The 14,291-nt window shown below is 42.2% G+C and overlaps 1 protein-coding gene across 2 annotated transcripts in view; it reads left to right on the top strand.

Annotated features, from left to right (window-relative positions):
- The first annotated feature begins 12,995 nt into the window (after positions 1-12,995).
- Positions 12,996-14,291, top strand: part of SOCS6 (suppressor of cytokine signaling 6) — a 30,261-nt gene continuing 28,965 nt past the window's right edge. The window contains exon 1 of one of the 2 annotated variants that reach the window (XM_063326438.1): positions 12,996-13,280. The gene's annotated coding sequence lies outside the window, so the exon portion shown is untranslated. Of the gene's footprint in view, positions 13,411-14,291 lie in introns of both variants that reach the window. The other variant, XM_063326437.1, reaches the window with a different exon arrangement.

Genomic DNA, 14,291 nt, shown 5'->3' with positions numbered 1-14,291 from the left:
AGCACAGGTACGAGGCCGGAAATGCTCAGCACTGTCAGTAGTTTGAGTCACCCCCACACAGGTGGGAAGAGCCTGTGACACATTTAACCTGCCCATACCGTAACAATGCAATTCTACACAAATTTCTAGAAGAATTTCTGGATTGGTCAAAAATATCATTCTGCTTTGCAGAAAATATAGAGAAAATTTTGTTGTTCGGTTTCCATCTCTGCGCTTCAGTAAAAGTGTATTTTCCCATTTATGTTTGTGGGCGTGCTTTTTGCAGAGGAAATCCTACTTCATAGACTCGCAGAACAAGTCGGGGATTTTTCCCACTGTATAAAGTGATGCTTTGTTAAGTGATTCACTAGTGATTTACAAAGTCATTAAAGAATGCCTAAATTTTTTATTCTTTAGTAAATAATTGTTTTAAATTAAAGAATTCTTTAAAGAAAAACTACTGTTGAAAAACCATTTTAAGATGTTTGACCAGCTCTAGATTTGATAGCAAAAAAAAATCCCACAATGATGTTCCTAGGAGATAAGGTGCAGTTTGCAGCTGATGACCTGAATTTCATTGTCCCAAGCAGCAGGTTCTGTTCCCTCTCCCTCTTCCCCCCAGCAGTATCCGCAACAGCAGCAATAACCTCTGTCTGTTCCGTCTTGACTTAGCCCATCTCTGTCCTGCTCTTTCTCCTTCTGCCACTGGAATACAGCCTTCTGGGACAGGCAGAGAAGGACAAGTCCAATAATGGTCCAGGAGAGGACAGGCAGAAAAGACAGACACTTGCCCATAGAATTGGTGTAAGTTGCAGCCCATGTCAAAGATGAAGAAGGGCAAAGTACTGGGAAACTGGTCTTTCCACTGCTGCAAAGGGAGAGTGAAGGTGGTAAGAGGAACTGTCTAGCAGGCTGGGAAGTCCTAAAACCCCAATACTTACTGTTGCAGAGGTGGGACTACCTATAATACACATAAGACTCTGTTTTAAGAAGCAGCTGCCTTTTCTTTCATGTGTGCCCCGTGTCACCTTCTACACCACGAGCAGTACAGCTGCACTGAGAACCAGGCTGACAAAGTGGTCTGCAGGGGACAGGGCTTCTGCAAAAAATAAAGCATTCCTTAGTTTTATTTTTTCACCTAGGTTATTTCCTCAATCTGTTCCCTGTGCAGCTGCATAAACCATTGCCCTAGAAGAGCCACGAGGTTGTGCAGGGCTGGGAGGGAGCAGCCCTGGGAGAAGGTGTGGGGCTGCTCAGCAGCAAACACGAAGTTTGAGGCAGGGCAGCAGCAGAGCTGCCAACTGAGAAACCTCAGCCTAAGGATGCAGGTTCAGCTCCCACCTCCTCTGGTGTGACTGTGGGCTGCTGATAAAAGGGTGATCCTGCTTTTCCCTTTTCCCACCCAACCTTGTATCAGATCTAGCGATCACACATCAATGTGAGTTGGATCGATGTGTTGATCCGTCAGAAAACTAACCCACCTCCTTCACTGGCAGACCCTGTGTATGATTAAGGGATTGAGCTGATTCTCCCTTGCAGCAGTACAATCTCCAGGCTCAGATCACGGAAGCATCAGCGAGACTTCGCTGGGAGTGGAGCATTAAGAGATATTTGCAGATTAGAGCAGTTGAAATGCAATATGACCCACTATATCACACGCAGCATTGTGACTGGTTTCAAAATCACAGTCCTATTTATGGGCGTTGGTCTTGTGTTAGACAGAGTACAGATTAGGCAGGAAGTTAAATTAACCACATCTCCTGAAGGGTGCCCTCCTCCCAGCCTGACGTGCGCAGGCTCAAGGAGGAGCTGCAGACCTCACGTCACAGGGACCATACAGGCACAATTACAGTAGCATCATTGTCACGTATATAAAATTATGTTTGGTTTTACTTAAACGGATAATCCTAAAATACTGCCTTCATCGCTATATGTAAGTCCAAAAAGTTTCCTCCCACCACACACACACACATCCCTCCCACATACATGTTGAGTGTAATCAGACACAAAGTTTCTCTTGGTGTTCAGTAAGACTGGAAAAACGTCTAGAAAATTACTAGCCTGATATGGTTTTTGATAATGAAGACTTAAAAGAGAGAAGTATAATTAATTGCCAAACATCACAAGCTTATAAGAAATGCGTCTGGTCAAACTCACCAAGCTTTTTGTGAGACTAGAGTTTGTATGCTAAGTGAAATTGTATTAATGTAACAGGCTGGCACTTACCTTACTATTAAATAAGTCTTTGGTTAAGATTTAATACAGATAAAGGAAAATGTTGCGATAATGAGTAGATTAAATCTCATTGAAATTATATATTTAAGGACAGTTTTTCACTTACAATGTAGTTCAGTGCTTTTACGTTTTTTTCAAGAACATCAGGAAATGCAAGATTTCTTACGAACCGGAATGCTCTGGACAAAGGAGCTGAACTGGACAACAAGCAATATTTATCGATACCATTTCAACTAAGAATGGACAGCAGCCAGCAATAATATGTAATGTATGTAAATATGTAAATATGATGTAATGATCAATAATAGTAAGATATTTCTCAAAAAAATTTAGAGCATTAATTAAATAGAGCATTGTTACAAGAGCAATTGTCTTTTCTAACAAAAAATAGACACTTCTATTTACATTAATTTGCTTTTGATGTTCCATTTAGCTAATCTTTTATGTTTTTAATAAAAAAAAAGTAGTTTCACTTCCTCTGAATCTGAAGCAGGAAGGTTTTAAAATTATATTCCATTAGTTTTATCTTTAGATTATTACAGGAAGGGTTTACTCTTCAGTAGTATACATAATATTAGCCATTCTAGTTAGTATTTAAGCAGAGTGAGCAAACCACAGTCCTCCTGAAGTGACTGGCAATTTTGCTAAGGATTTAAATGGAATAAAGACTTTGTTTCAAGCTCCCCACTATGCAAAATTAAATGTTCATTGATAATTAATCATCTACCTTTAGTTGTCTGTGCATAAAAATTGCTCCCACTAGGTATATACTTGCATATTACAAGCTTTTTAAGCATTTTCTTCTTTTTATCAAACACATCTATCATTATGAAAAAAGTAATACTCTATATTTGTCAATGTGTTCTATAACTACATAATATTAGTATTACATAATATGTTTTTAAATGACTTTGTTTCACTACCTTTTTGTTCCAGATTAGACAAATAGAGATTTTATTATTTTTCATGTATGATAAAATATCCTCTCTGATGTGATCAGAGTGAGATTGCATAGCATTTTTACTGTTGAATAGTATTTAAACCAACATTCCTCAATTCACGGTCTTCACTTTTGCTAAGTATCCTTCCGCATTACAGTGATTAATGTTTTCCATGCTGCCTATCAACATATCTATAAAACCAAGAGAATGTTTTATTTACAGCAAGGACGTGATAGAGATGAGTCATAAAAGAAAAAAATCATCCTGTGTTAAGAAAATCCTAACAGAGCAAGGGAGGATATTTTTTTCAAAGGCATAAAGATCCACGAGGCACCTAACTGATGTATCTAAGTGCCCTTCACATCTTTGAAAATCTGCTCTGAATGCACGCTACTTAGTAGAATGACGTTGCTTCCATCAAAGGAAACGTTTTCTTTTCTGGAGGAAATTTTTAAACGCAGCTAAAGACTGATTTTTACCCACAAGAGATTGTGGTTGTTTATTCACTATGTGAGCACATTTTGAGAAATACCAACCTCCTTTTTTCAAACAGAATAGACTTATTTATCAGTTTCAGCTGAAAGTTCTGGGGTTTAAGATTATATCATTCTTAGGGTTGTCTCCACTGATGTAGATTTTAGTGGTATAATGAGGAGCACATTCAAATCCACTGCATTTGCAGTGGGAAGAACATGCTGCAATGTTATTTTACATCATTAATAATTTCCAGCTTTGGAACAACACATTCCATATCCAGCGCTGCTCTTTTCTTTGATAACATTCCCGGATGAAATGAATGAGAGCCACGATGTGATCTTCAGTGCATCCAGGTTGTAGTCATTGAGTCTTTCTTTTATTTTTCTTCCAAAAGATTCCTTTGGTCACTTCTATCCAGAACAAAGTAGAATAATTAAAAAGAGATTTGCTACGCTATAATCACAGTGGCAAAATTTATTGTTTCATAAATAAATAGCAAAGAAATGTTTAAGGGATTTGTAAAGCTTTGTTGAAGAAGGCGGCTTATACAAAAGATCATTAACTTACTACTACAACTCTGTCGTTAGTCATTGAGTAGCAGCCAGAGAAGCTGGCAGAGTATTTTCTGGCTGTTTTACGTACTAAAAACAACTCACAAAACCAATCATAATCTGAAGATTTTTCACTTTTTTTGTTTCTGAAGCTGTGAAACCTCATCTTGTCCTCCCATTTTTTTTAAATGTTCAAGATACTTTTTGTGATTAATTTGACAAACTAATTTCTGAAGAAGTTCAAATTTCATGAACTGATCATAAAGCTTCCTCACACTTGGAATGCGGAATATATTTCAGCATGCCTCTGTACTTGCAAAGATGTCTTCATAAACATTATCAGGATATTTTTGAAAATGATATGCAGAGACACAGTAGACTATTTCCTAATGAATGCAATGTCATGTCAGGATCTTACAGTGATCTGACTTGAGTCTGAGACCTATTGACAAGCGTACTGTGAGCACCAGGGGCTTTTCCATCCTGCCGTGCCAGTCAGCTTCACCTCTACTGAGAGATCAGCGCACATGTGGGGAACTGTAGTTGGAAGCTCAGGCTTCAATGAGAACGTAGGTTTCAGGTACAACAGAGCTTTTAATGTCAGTATTTTATTACTTGTTGTGACAACAGGAATAAAACAGTGATTCGGAAAGCTGTAGAAGTCAGTACTGTTGATTTCTTTTTGAGAGACAAAACTTGTCAATTTTGAGAAGAAACATTTAAATGTGCATGTTTACAGTACATTTAGAAACAAGTTCAATGATTATGTCTCCTGTGCTATCCACTTCAGAAAGCAGCTCAATGTATATTGTCTATGTAACAGATGTCAGTTATTGATAGTTTTAATTTGCAGGTAATGAAGACCATACTTGAACTTGTGACCTAAATGTGAAAAGCTCCATATGTACCTTTGTGAGCCATCTAGATTTAAATATTGTTTCAACTACGGGAAATTTTATTCCAGAAGCTGTGAACTGTATTGCTTGACTGATACAGCCCAAAGTTTTGTTTGCTTTTTTTTTTTTTAAATTGAGCTTTATAAGTATAATAAATACGGGTTAAAATTATTTAGAAACTGTGTTCAATTAAAACTAGCAGCTGCAGGTACACCCTCTAATGAGAAGCTCTTGAGAAACAAGAATATTGGGGCAACTCCTGATCTAGCTGAAAGCACATTGCGTAACGATAAGCCCCTGAGAAATGAGAATAGTGGAGCAGCCCTGGATCTAGTTGAAGTCAGTGGGAGTTCAGAAATCAAGAGAAATTGCTCGTGGCATTACAGGCACAGCCTTACAGTGATGAAGTAAATGTGGATCTTTTCTGTGAACTGGAAAGAAGGAACGAACAAAGCCGGACAAGAACTGCTCAGCTGGCACTCTGAAATCTGCTGACTTCTTGCAACCATACATCCCTTGTAGGGGACAGGGTTTGTTTTTTTTTTGTTTTTAATATGCTCCTGCCTGTGAATTGAGTATATTTTAGGCTTTTATGCATGTTTTTAAAGGCATATTCTTAAGAAGAAGACTGGAAAGAACCCGTTTGACCTTCTTTTTCATAACTAAGGAAATGGCTGCAACACTTAAAACCAAGAGGAAAAGTTAGTCGTTACACAGAAAGTAGAAAACATTAATTTCTAGGCACACCTGCTACTACTGGGTTTAGACATTTTTAAATTGAATATAATTCTTTGTAGTGACTCCACTCTCTTTTATGTGGTCTAATGAACTAGGTATGATTCTTAATGTCTAACCAACTTTTATTTTTAGTTAGTTTAATAAAATTCTAGCTACAGCTGTGTGCTTAGTCCTCAAAGAACTCTGACAGGAGCTGGATGAAGAAAAAATGCGAAAATAATATTACCTTTTGAGTTTTCAAAAATATTTTTCCATGAGAAAACCAGTAAGTAATCTTCTAACTCCTCTTCACTTTTTTATCCCATCCTCTATTCCCCCGTAAAAATGATAAGATAAACCACTGCTGCTTAGATGATCTTTAAGGTCCCTTCCAATCCAAACCGTTCTATGATTCTATGATTCTTTTCCTTTTAAGCAGTCCTGCTTAAGAACAATAAACGTCTGACAAATAGAATTGCGCATTTTTAAATGACTGGGTTTATATTTGGAAAGTTTGGGGCACACTTTTGTCATGAACTCTACCCTGAAAAATCAGTTCAAGTGCAACATTTTCTTGACCAGTTTCACCCTGCGGACAGAGAAACCAGGAAACAGACACTGAGAAACACGTGCCCTTGCCACAATCTCAGTCAAATCACACAAGCCTCATTTGATCCTCCAGACCTACGGCAAACCCATAACCAAAAGTTCAGAATGTTTTAAGTACTGTAAAGTGACATCTGGAGTTGTTTTGGTTTGTCTTTTGGCACTTGCTCTCCAAAATGATTGCCTTGTGTGAGTTCTATACTCCTTGGGCCAGTTGTGAATACTTAAGGGCTACGAAGCCAAGCCTGTGAGCTGCTTTGTAAAGAACAATAAAGAATTTAAATAGAATTAATTTGGCTACAGAGGAGAGTGTAATGATCCAAATAAAAATATAAGTACATTTTTTTAAAAAGTGTATGACACCAGTACCCATAAAAATTTTTACTGGACATATACTTTCACCTTTTAAGGGCATAAACTTTGCAAGTTGATGAAGGAAGACTGTGAGGTTTCTGCTCTTCTGTTACAGAAAAATACATAACCATAGCCTTTTATATATTATTTTGATGAACTAGTATGGGAAAACAGATGCAACAAGCCTGTATGTACTCCAGTGCATTGGCTTTGAGAGTACAGACTTTATACATACATTGTCCGTGTTAGCTATGTCCTACTCCAGGTTAAAAACCACTATGCCAAGAAATTCAGGCTGTTTGTGTCAACTGTGCTTGTACAGATGAGATCTGAGCTGGGACAAGTTCTCCACATTGCCCATCTTTCTGCATCTCCCAATCAACATGAGTCACTGCAGACTTGAGCTAGTTTACAAGCGAATGTAGAGGCATAATGGACAATAAGATGCATAGGCTGACCTAACAGTATAGAGCTACTCACAGCAACTATTGTCATGATTTACTGTGTCTTTGATGACAAGAAAAGCGATATATTATTCCCCTGACTTTAATAGAAATCCATTAGCGAGGCCAGATTTATCCTGACTTTATTCAGCTTTTGGTCCACGGACAATTAAAATGACTCCTCCCTTTCTCCATTACTCAGCAGATTAGAAGTTAGTCTTCTTGTGCTGTTATTAGAAATGTCATTTTCCTATACTCTGTTGTCTACCTTAATATAATTGTTAGAGAACTTTGACCTAAGAAAATATTGAGCTGTGCTCTTGCTAAAAAATGAAGACTTTTATCACCAACAGAAAACTTTGGAATGATTCAAAAACCTTAATTTCATTTTAAGTGCTCATCAATCATTTTTAAGTACATTTCCTCTTGAAATGAAATTAAACAGGAGAGAGAGGCACTCAAAAATAGGTGTAAATTAGAAAAAATTTAGGTAAATAAGCACTGGATTTTCAGGCATAAGCATAACAGATACAGTACAGAATATCAATCATAATCACAGTATGAAGTAGAAGCAATAGCACTGCTCTGATTGAAATGTGACACATGATTTATATGTATGTGTTACGGATAGTTTATCCTTGGCAACTATAGTGAGGTCTTAACACCATTTATACCTTAAACTGATTTCAGCAGTGCCACTAAACAATGCAAATTTAACTCTGATCTGAGACAAAGGAGGGGGAGGGTGTGTTGAAAGAACTTGTGCATACTTCACATTGTTTTAGTGTTTGGGGGTTTTTTAACACTACTATTAAACTGGGTGGAGAGAAGTCCCTCCAAAACGAGGAAGGAAAACCCCAACTTTGGAAATATTTGCATATTTGGAAATGGAATTTACTAACAGAAAATGTACAAGAATCTGTGAGAAAATGAAGTGTCCAAAAACTTTATGTGATCATGTGATATATAAGCATTTCTAATACATATTATAATATAGGAATGTAAAGATGCAATATTATCTAAAAATAAAAGTACAGGAATAAATAAAATATATATAATAAAAAAGGACTACAGAAATTTAAAAAAATCAGAAAATTAGGCCACAGGTACCAAAAATGACCAGCAATCTACAGTGATTTTGTGTATACTGCTTTCCTTAAAAGTCTACAATTTTCCAAGTCTGTTTGATATTTACCACTTAACAGATCAAGTTCCTGTAAAGCATTACAATAATTTGAAAATGTTAATAAAATGATGAAAAATGCCTTTTCTGAATTATACTTTGCAGAAGTGGAAAAGGAGGCATGTGTGTCCTTAAAATACCACCACATACAGTTAACATGCCTGCAAAGAGCAGTAAGAAGGCAAAGGCATTAACCTCCCACTGCAATTCAGGCCAAAAAGCCAGGAGAAGAGCAGTTGTTACAAGATCAGCAGGACTAGCTACGCCCTCTTTAAGAGGGCAGGATCATAGTTACTAACTGGGCTTAGCTGCAAAGGTCACACTTCTATCTGGTCCTGCTGGACACCCTTTGTGGTAACCAAGTTGACCTCTGCCCCAACGGGAATTATGGTTACTTCCTCCCTATCAATAGGCCTCACCAACCTATTGATGGTATTTCCAAAGGTGAAACAAAAAATTTGACAATCTGATTGGTGTATCTTTGCCTTGGGCCTCTGCCTTCACTCTTTCTCAGGGTGGAAAGATGGGCACAGTTGGGCTTGCTCCCGAGGGTGTGCTGCCTGACTTATGACTTCCCTCACATGGAGTGTGACATTAATGACTCAGTGATGTAAGGCGGTGGTCCCGCATCAAGAGCCATAATTGCTGCCAACACCTATCCTGATTACCAGAAAAGATCCTCCAGCTGATGGGCGTTTATGGAGAAGATCCTGGATGTACATCCTACAGAGTCAGAGATGAGGACTGTTGGAGGGCCCGGATCATCTACAGGCGGTAACACGATTGCTGACAACATCTGTCCCGGTAACCCAAAGAGAACCCCAAGCTGTTATGGCCTTGGTGAAGATCCTGGATGTCTATCCTACGGCAGCTAGGACAAGGACTGTTGGAGGGGCCAGAACATCTAAAGGCAGTAATTATGCACCTGGTACTTAGAATTGTGCGTGGGTATTACCGTTGTAACTGATACTGTAATAACTTGAGTGTGACTGTTCATAAACTAAGCAGAAAACAGGGACATAGGATCTTGTAATGATTACCTGTAAATATCACGATCCATCACATACTGATAACAACCTATTATTGGCCATGACTAGGTGGACAGGCTACCTTCACTTAACCTGGAAAAGGGACATATATTCTATGGATATGTTTGATAAATAACCTACGAGGCAGGTAGGCAGCAATAAGATAAAAAGTTGATATGATGGGTATAGCAGCATTGGCTTTGTTGTTAATGAACATTCATTATTTAGGTTTCTGACCTATCTCTCTGAACTACATATTTATATAAACACAGATCAGACTCAAAAGTTATGAAAATATTTGTAATCATACTTTTGAGTATAAAAAAGGAGAAAAAAAGACATAAGCGTATCAAAATACAGAACTCATCAACAGGCAGACCTTAGTCAAATTAGGTCTGGATCTGGAAATCCTGATCTTAGAAGCTCACGCATATAAGGACATCAGATATGAAAGCTCTGAATCTTGTACTACAAAAACAAATTTCTAGTCCTCATCATTTTGAACAAAAGCTAGCAGCTGTGAGGCAAGCCTAATAGGTGACATACGCAGAGAGCATTAAAACAAGATGTCTGAATATGATCTGCCCAACTTAGTTTGACACATTTTTAAGCCAACAACAAATTTATCTGAGCAATCCTGCTAACATCCTCCTCGTCTGCCATCAAAGTTGTGACACCAGTGGCACACTTAGGTGAGTTCACCCTTGGTGATAAACTGTTGCTCTTACTGGGACACGGCTGTTTGCTGACACATTTGGATGGAAAAAAAATCTATCCAGAACATGAAGCTGTATGTTAAGGCTGAGACAAGTTAACAGCACACTGGAAGCCAACAGAAAAGACCACAATCCCTGATCCTCCTCCCCCTTTCTCTCTACCACCACTCCAAATGCGCAAACTACCTCTTCTATTTGTGTAGGCTGCGATACTCACCTGATAACAGACTGAACTACACCAGCTACTAATCCAGCTGGAAAGTATAGTTTGGTTTTGCTTATTCAGTTTGTGTGCCTGCCTTGAAAGACCCTGACTTCTCATAAACTGCTTAGTGCTAACAATCTGAAAATGCTGTTCTTGTGAACTCTTGCAGCAACAGATGACAATTTCTAAATAATGGGAGTGAAAAATAAGGCAGTTATTCTACCTTATGTCATGATTTTTGTTAGGCAAATGAACTTTTAAGAGTTTTAGCTACCTGAGGTGGCTTGGAGAGCTCCAATGAGCACCAGAGCCGCTATAAAGAAAAAGAAAGGAGTGTATGGGCAGGAGGAGGGAAGGAGACACAGAGACAAGATGAGGAAGGTCACTACTAATTTAAGGCATAATTAGTTAGCATCATCCCTAGTGAAAAGAAAGTTAAGGTATGGAAAACAAACTGTGTGGGAAAAAGCTATGAAGATTTTTGGATTATTTTCCTTCAGCTCTGTAGAGTTGTTGATCAGTGCCACTTCTGCAAAAAGCTAAGCCTTTCGAGTCATAACAGAGTGACAAGGGGGCAGTTTCAGACACATGAAAACCTTTGGTCGACACATGGGCTGGAAAACTTCATCATCCAGAATAATGTTCTTTTAATAGTGTAGGAGGCTGTAGAATAAGATTCCTAAAACCAATTTTTGTTTTCTCTCGCATGCAGGATAATCTACTGCAAAGTTGCCTATGGTAAAAGCTCATTTGACCCATTTGGCTTCTTCACATACAGCTGCAATTGTCCCACAGCTGCTGCTGAAGACACTGCCTAAGTTAATACTAGGTATATGCGTCAATCAAGAATACCAGCTGGATCTTGAAAATAATTACTTGTTGAAATGCTTGTAACCAAAGGAAAAGGAGGTCTGGAAAGAAAGTAAGAACACACAAAAAAACCCCTGTGTTTGAGAAACTGACAGAACTGTATGAGAATTAAACATAAAGTTTCCCAGCAAGGGCCTTCTTTTCTTACATGGTTCTCTTGGTTCCCTTTTGGATTAGGTTGCTAAACTCCCAACGGTTTATCTAGGAAAAGAGGAGCCTACTATGATGGAAAAAAAGACAGTCTTTTGTTATTTATCACACTTTCCTTTCTTTCTTTGAACACCACTGACAACCCAGAAAGTCACTTGTATTTTTCATAACAGTATTGGTTTTACAAGCAAGAGCTACACTCCATAACGTTTCCGAAATGATCCACTTGGCTTTGTTAGCTTTGTTTGTTATACCACTGATAACATATAATCATAATTGTAAAACAAACAGTTTTAATATAAAACACTTCACAAAAAACATAAATCATTCTAGATATCTTATATCTGAAAAAGCCAAACTTTATATTTGAAAAAAAAATAATTTACTTTTGCAACTTTTATTAGAGTCATCGTCTCCTGAAATGATCCTGGCCTGCCAGCAACAGAGGTTGATCAGACACGTAAAGAAGCCCGCAACTCTTGTATAAGACTCAAGAAAAGCCTGCAACTCTCAATAAATGCCCAAGATAGAAAAATGTAAATGCAATCAGGTCACATTCTGACCTCAAATAAATTTGGCAATTAAACAATTCACTGACCTTAACCCACAAACGCCTTTGATCTCAGTAGAAGAATTCAGGCAGAATGTAAATGAATATTCTCACAACCTTGTGAGTTTTATCAATTTCTTTTAAACGTTAAAATCAGTTAAGTAGTTGCGTAACGAGTCATACAAATACACTGACTCTCATGCCATTATGTAGGTAAGCAAATTACGCATATCTTTGCAAATGAGGTTCTTGATTTGCATCAGTTATATACCACAAGCAGGAATCGAAGATAGTATTTTACAAGCTCCACACCACTGAGCAAATACGACTTGCGACAACTTTTAAGACCCATATTGTCCACAGATTTTAATTCTTCGCCCCCTGCTAGTCGCTTCCGTCAGTCTCACACATCCTAAATTAAGAATTGCTTTGTTGCTCTTGATTTAGCATCCTATTTAGGAGAAAAAAAAAGAAAAAGCCACCGGCAGGCAAGCAAACAGCCTGCTTGGCTAAAGCTGTTGTGTGGCACAGCTGATGCGCCTGAAGTTTAGCGGCACTTTTCTCGTAGCGATCTGCGAAGTGAAGTTAAACACAAAAATAAGGTTTTTTTCTCCCCCATAGGGTTCACACCGAGGGACGTGTATGGGAAGACGAAGCGGAGGGGAGGCGAAGGGAGACCACCTCCCTCCCGACCCGCAGGGCAGCGCCCATCGCCGTGGTCTCCCGGCGGGGCGACAACAGCAGGCCCGTCCCGCCACCCCCTGCTCGGGGCGGGGGGCGGCTCAGGGCGGCCTGTCCGGCGGTGCCATGCCCCTCGCCGAAACAAAACGGGGTGGGGGGCAGAGGTAGCTCCCTGTGAACTTTATTGATTAACTTCTGTAGCCGAGGGGAGCGGTGCAACACCGGAGCGGGGCTGCGGAGGGGAAGAGGGAAGAAGGGGCCGGGGGCTAACAAAGCCCGACCGCCTCCCTCCCGGTGCGGCTCCCGGCCGCCAAGCGGGGACGAGCCCGGTGAAAGCGCCCAGACCCGGGGAAGGGAAGGGGGGGTCCCGGGAACCCGGGGCAGCCGGGCCACGGAGGGCTGGTGGCGGCCGCTGGGGCAACCAGGAAGGCGGAGGGAGGGAGCGGGGGCGTCCCAGGCCCTGCTGCCCCTGCCGGCCTGTGCGCGGGCGCCGCAGCCGTGCCGGCGGCCATCGCGGGCTCGCCACCCCCGTGCGCCCCTCCGAGGACGGAGGGGTGGGGGCAGAGGAGGCGGAGGAAGCGGCGGCGGCGGCGCCAGGAACAGGGAGGCGGCGGCACGGAGAGGGAGGGAGTCGGAGCTGAAGCCGGGCCGGGCCCCGCAAGAGCAACAGCAGCGCCAGCTCCTCCTCCTCCTCCTCGGTGAGTCCCGCTCCGCCGCCCCGGGAGGCTGCTCGCCGCCGAGCCCGGATGCCGGCGCAGGCCGGGCCGCGCCGCCGAGGTGCCTGGGGAGAGGCCCGCGCCGGGAGCGGGACACCGCGGCCTCCGCCGGGTGAGCGTCCCCGGGGCAACGGGCGCGCCGCGGCCCGTCTACCCCCTCCCCTTCCCCCGGTGGCCGCGGAGGGCTGGTAGGGCGGAGGGAGAGCCGGGGGATGGGGACGGCGCGGTTCGTGGCTTACCCGCCGCCCTCTTCCCCATCCACGGCCCCGGCCTTCTCTCCCCCTTTGTTTGCTCGGCTTCCCGAGCCTGCGGCGGCGCCAGGCCCTGCGGAGGCACCGGGGCTGCGGCGCGGCCTGTAAGGCGGGCGGGCAGGCGGGAAGCAGTGCCGGGCCCGGGCCGCCGAGGCGCTGCCCAGCCGCCGCCGTGACAGGAGGGGGCCGGGGACGGCCTCTGGCCCCCCACCAGCGGCGGCGGTGGGGCCCCCCGGCCTCCCCCCACCGCCCCGCTCCCCTGGGCCGCTGCCCAAACGCACCCCGCTCCTACCGGTGCCATTATCGGGGGCGGCTGAATTAGACTGATTCCCTCCCCCGCAGCCCGAACTGAAGGCGGCTGGGGGGGGGGTCCCCGTCTCCAGCTGGGCGGGTGTCCGGAGGTGGCGGGGGTTTGTGCGGCGGAGGAGGTCCGGGGTGTTGTGAGGTGAGGGTGCGCCGAGGGTTCCCGAAGGGGCGAGCGGAGAAAGGCTGCTTTCTGTGACAGGCGGCACTTAAAAAACTTGACTTTAACAAAAAAAACCCACAACACCAGAACCCCGAACTTTACTGGCTTTCATTGTTCTTCAGGCTGCTTCTTACGTTCTCTTTCCCTGATGGTGCCACTTCTCTCAGAAAACAACTGGTCCTGGCCCATGCTTGCTCCTTTCCAAAACAGGGAGGTTTTTAAGAGGTGTAGAGGATGGTGCTTCTGTGATGTGAGGTGGTTTGGCTGTGTCTCTCT

Source organism: Chroicocephalus ridibundus, chromosome 2, assembly GCF_963924245.1.
Source record: "Chroicocephalus ridibundus chromosome 2, bChrRid1.1, whole genome shotgun sequence".
Taxonomy (NCBI): domain Eukaryota; kingdom Metazoa; phylum Chordata; class Aves; order Charadriiformes; family Laridae; genus Chroicocephalus; species Chroicocephalus ridibundus.
Note: the sequence above shows the minus strand (reverse complement) of the source record. Positions and strands in the feature narration are given on the sequence as shown.